This window comes from Octodon degus, unplaced genomic scaffold, assembly GCF_000260255.1.
Source record: "Octodon degus isolate 3935 unplaced genomic scaffold, OctDeg1.0 scaffold00027, whole genome shotgun sequence".
Classification (NCBI taxonomy): Eukaryota; Metazoa; Chordata; class Mammalia; order Rodentia; family Octodontidae; genus Octodon; species Octodon degus.
The window spans coordinates 10592876-10596830 of record NW_004524603.1 but is presented as its reverse complement, the minus strand read 5'-3'; positions in this window follow the sequence as shown (position 1 = coordinate 10596830).

The following is a 3955-nucleotide window of genomic DNA, read 5'->3' as shown; positions in this document are numbered from 1 at the left end:
GAGGACGAGGAGGACGAGGAGGACGAGGAGGACGAGGAGGAGGGGGATGAGGAGAACGAGGGGGACGAGGAGGAGGGGGACGAGGAGGACAAGGAGGATGAGGAGGAGAGGAAATAAGACAAGAACTCACTGCTGCCACCACAGATCGGAAAATAGAATTTCAAAACACACATTTTAAATTTTTAAAAATTATTTGTTTATTTATTTTGCATAGGGTCTTGCTAAGCAGCTCAGACTCATAGTCATCCTCCTGTCTCAGGCTCCCCAGCACTGGGATTATAGGTGTGCACCCCCAGACCTGGTTTTGGAAGTTAACAGGGCAGCATGACATGCGGTATTGGGGTTTGAACTAGGGTCCTTGCGCTTGCCAGGCAGGCACCTAGACACTGAGCTATCTGCCCAGCGCCAAGACACACATTCTAATAATCACTTGTATTTCCAATATATTAAAACTCAACAATACAACTCAATAATAAGACAACATCTCAAAGTAAGAACAGCACAGGATTTGAATAGGCACATTACCGAAAAGGGTGCACAGGCGACCAGCAAGAACGTGAAAAGATGTCCAATGCCATTGTCATGGTGGTCTTGCCTCACAGAAGAGGTGCATAGAAACCAGTACTCGAGGGAAGGGTAAGGCCTACCACAAAACAGGAATCATTCATCAGTACCCAGACACTGATAGGTCACTTAAATTGCCTTTCACAAATGCTGTGTCTCGGAAGAATATCCAGTTCTCTGCTAGGGACACCTGTCTGTCGTGGTGGTTAATTTGGACTTTGTGGGTGGTGGTGAAGCATCATTTCTGGGGGTTGTTTTGCAGTTGTTTGCACAGGAGGCTGGCATGTGGGTTGTTGGGCTGACAGAAGGCCTTCTCGTGGAGTGTGCAGATACCAGCCAATCTCTTCCAGGGAGCACGGTTCAGACAGAATAAATGTCAGCAGAACACCCTTCTGCCCCTCTCTTCAACATTAGACTCCCAGGATCGTCAGCCTTGAACTCTGGAACTAAAACTAACAGCTCCCAGGTTCTGAGCACTTTGGATGCAGACTGAGCCACCTTCCATCGCTGGCTCTTGTTATGGTTTGGTTCTAGTTGTCCCCCAAAGCCTCATGAAGTCATGGTATGGCTTCCAGAGTTTGTGATTAATTCATGATCCAATTCTGGATTGTGAGTGTGAGCTCTACACCTGCCCTGGGGCAGATAGCCTGCATACGATGTAAGGAGGGGAAAGAGGCTTGCTAGCTGCCACAGCTGCTGCTACCTTTGGGGTTTTGATTATTGCTGTCTTCTGCCACCATGAACTGCTGCCCTCTGCAATGTGCCACTCTGCTTTGGAGCCAGCCGAGAATGGACTGACACCTCCACTGACGGTGAGCTAAATAAACTTTTCCTTCCTGAATTTTGGGTGTTGGGTATTTTGTCCCAGCTACAAAGGAAAAGCAACCGAGACAGTTCTCCACTTTGCAGCTGGCATACTGCAGACTTCTTAGGGTCTAGGATGTGTGAATCAATTCCCTTAATATGTCTTTTCTCACATGTTATATGTGTTTACATGTGTACATGTGTTTGCATTCATTTTATTAATTCTCTCTCAAGAGCCTCAATATGGCCAGGCATAGTGATGTGTACCTGTAATTCCAGCACTTCGGAGGCCTAGGCAGGAGGATTTCTGTAAGTTTGAGGCCAGTCTAGGCTACAAAGTGAGTTCAAGGCTAGCTTGAATTACACAGTGAAACCCTGTCTTAAAAAGACCTAAAATCAAACAAGAGCAACAACAGCAGCAACAACAAAACAATTTGTCTCACCCATTGTCTAGACTAGTATATTTATCTCCTCTCTTTAGATTCTCTCTCTCTCTCTCTCTCTCTCTCTCTCTCTCTCTCTCTCTCTCTCTCGGTCTCGGTCTCAATTTTTTAGTCTGGTATTCTTAAATAGGAAATCTGACCTCACAATGATTTGGATAAAGTTCTTACTGCAAGTGTTTAAATTCTGGTGATGAGAGAAATAAGTCAATGAATTCCAATATTTGGAAGGTCATTGAATGACTCCTATGAAACAAGAAATTGCCGTGACCCTCCAAATTTATTGAGTGACAAGTATACCTAGCAGTTTCCTAAGATAATCATAAGTAACTATCAGGAGGTTCATAATTATCTGGTTAGCTAGGCTTTCTGGTCAGGGTTAACGAAGTGCAGGATTTGCCATAGTTTTGAACTGCCAAAACTCCCAGGCTCATGATGTGGTATAATATATGGCAGATATAATCCATGGCAACATGTGCACCTTCTACATAATGCTTAGATTGTGGAAGGTTTTAAGAAGGGAAATCTCTCTGGAAAGGACTGTCTATTTTATGTGATAACCTGTAGGTTAGACTGAGTGTGTTTTTGCACATTCATTATTATTAGGCATAAAGGCCCTGAGGTCTGCTTGGTCTGACCAAGAAGTAAATATAACAATAGATATATGACCTTTACTTTTCCCTAATTTTTTAGATTATGGATTTTTATGCATTTTCTGCACAAGTGGTCAAAGCTCTTAGCAATTATGTTAAAAACATATTGGACAAGATATGGAGAAAAACAATGGGAAAATAAATTCTAAAACTTTGGGAGCACAGCCAGGCGTGGTTGTCCACAACTAGAATCCCAACCCTCAGGAAGCTGAGGGAGGAGGATTGCCACAAGTTTGAGGCCAACCTGAGCTACTTAGTAAGTTCCGGGGAAGCAGGACCTTGTCTCAAAAAGAAATTGAAACATTAAATGTTAAGGAAAAGTAAATGAAAGTATTTTGTTTACTCATAGTATTACAAAGCTGAGAGTTGAAGTATAAGAAGAATGTGAAACGTTAAGACTAAACTTAGGATTATACAGTACATTGAAATTTAAGATTAAAAGCTACAAAGAGATTCTACAAACATTAAAGTAGAAGCAGTAGAAACTTTCAAAGAAAATGGTAAACACCAGTGAACAGTAATTCGTCACTTGCTGTAGAATAATGAATAAGGAAGAATTTAGAGCTCACATTGTAAAAAAAATGGAATAATTCTGCTAAGATTTGTAAAATAGTCAGCCTTTTAAGGTTTTGAAGTGCAGGAACAGAAGGATGATTTGCTCATGCCTGTGGGATGCGTAGAACTGGAAGTGCCAGGGCTGAGGTGTCCTGGGTCCTGGGCTGCTCTGTGCAGACAGCCCGGTGGGGTCCAGGGAGGTCTGCAGAGACCAGACAGCACATCTGGATTTTTGCTAGAAAGACAAATGTTATAATCGTTGTTGGCTGATTTCATATTTTAGGGGTCATTAACTTCTGACTTCCAACCAATGTAGATTCCATTCTTTTTCTTTGTCCTTTTCTAGTACATCTATATTAAAAGAACATAAAGAGCCTGTCTAGGGATTATTTGGACTCGCTCCTACCCTTTTCCTGTTACCATGCACTCTTTTTTTTTTATTTATGTGTGTGGCCAGCTCAGTCCACCAGGGGGCGGGGCTGGCTAGCATGTGGTGCTGGGGGATTGAACCACGCTCCCTGTGCTTTGCTAAGCTTGTTCTAAGTAGGTGCTTTAGACCACTGAGCCATCTCACCAGCCCACCATACACTCTTGAAGTTGTTCTCTAAACACCACAAGTATAACTAGGTCAGGATAAATCAATTCTAGTCATTGTGGGCTAATAATTTTCAATGACATGTGACAAGAACTTGAAGATCAGAGGTACAGATTGAGAGAAACAGACAGGCTGACTCGCCGACCCAAGTGGGCTGACTGAAGTGAGGAGAGAGAGAAGGAGAAAGAGAGCAAGCACGCAAGAGAGCATGAGAGAGAGACATAGAGATAGAGACAGAGAAAGAGAGAGAAAGAGAGAGCAAGAGACAGAGAGAGGAAGAGACAGAGAGTGAGAAAGAGCAGAGACAGAGAGGTAGAGGGAGAGAGAGGGGAGAAGGGAGAGGG